At 44.4% G+C, this 376-nt stretch overlaps 1 protein-coding gene across 1 annotated transcript in view; it reads right to left on the reverse strand.

Moving 5' to 3' along the window:
* The window catches only part of LOC106882742 (solute carrier family 2, facilitated glucose transporter member 10), a 29,268-nt gene that overhangs the window by 16,165 nt on the left and 12,727 nt on the right, over window positions 1-376 (reverse strand). The window lies entirely within an intron of this gene.

Raw genomic sequence — 376 nt, forward strand, 5'->3', positions numbered from 1 at the left:
TGTGCGTGCGTGTGTGTGCGTGTGTGTGTGTGTATGTTTGTGTGTCGGTGTTTGTCCCCCCAACATTGCCTGACAACCGATGCTGGTGTGTTTACGTCCCCATAACTTAGCAGTTCAGCAAAAGGAACCGATAGAATAAGTACTAGGCTTACAAAGAATAAGTCTTGGGGTCGATTTGCTTGACTGAAGGCAGTGCTCCAGCATGGCCATATTAAAATGACTGAAAGAAGTAAAAGAGTAGCTCCTATTTTCTTTGCAGGAGGCCATTCTATGCTGTCGAAATACATGTGGTTGATGCTCAGTTTGAAAATTTTTAGGTTAATATTGGTGGGAAATCATAGGCAGCAAGAGAACCCAGAAGGCTGCAGTGCCAAGA

Source organism: Octopus bimaculoides, chromosome 10 (assembly GCF_001194135.2).
Source record: "Octopus bimaculoides isolate UCB-OBI-ISO-001 chromosome 10, ASM119413v2, whole genome shotgun sequence".
Lineage (NCBI taxonomy): Eukaryota > Metazoa > Mollusca > Cephalopoda > Octopoda > Octopodidae > Octopus > Octopus bimaculoides.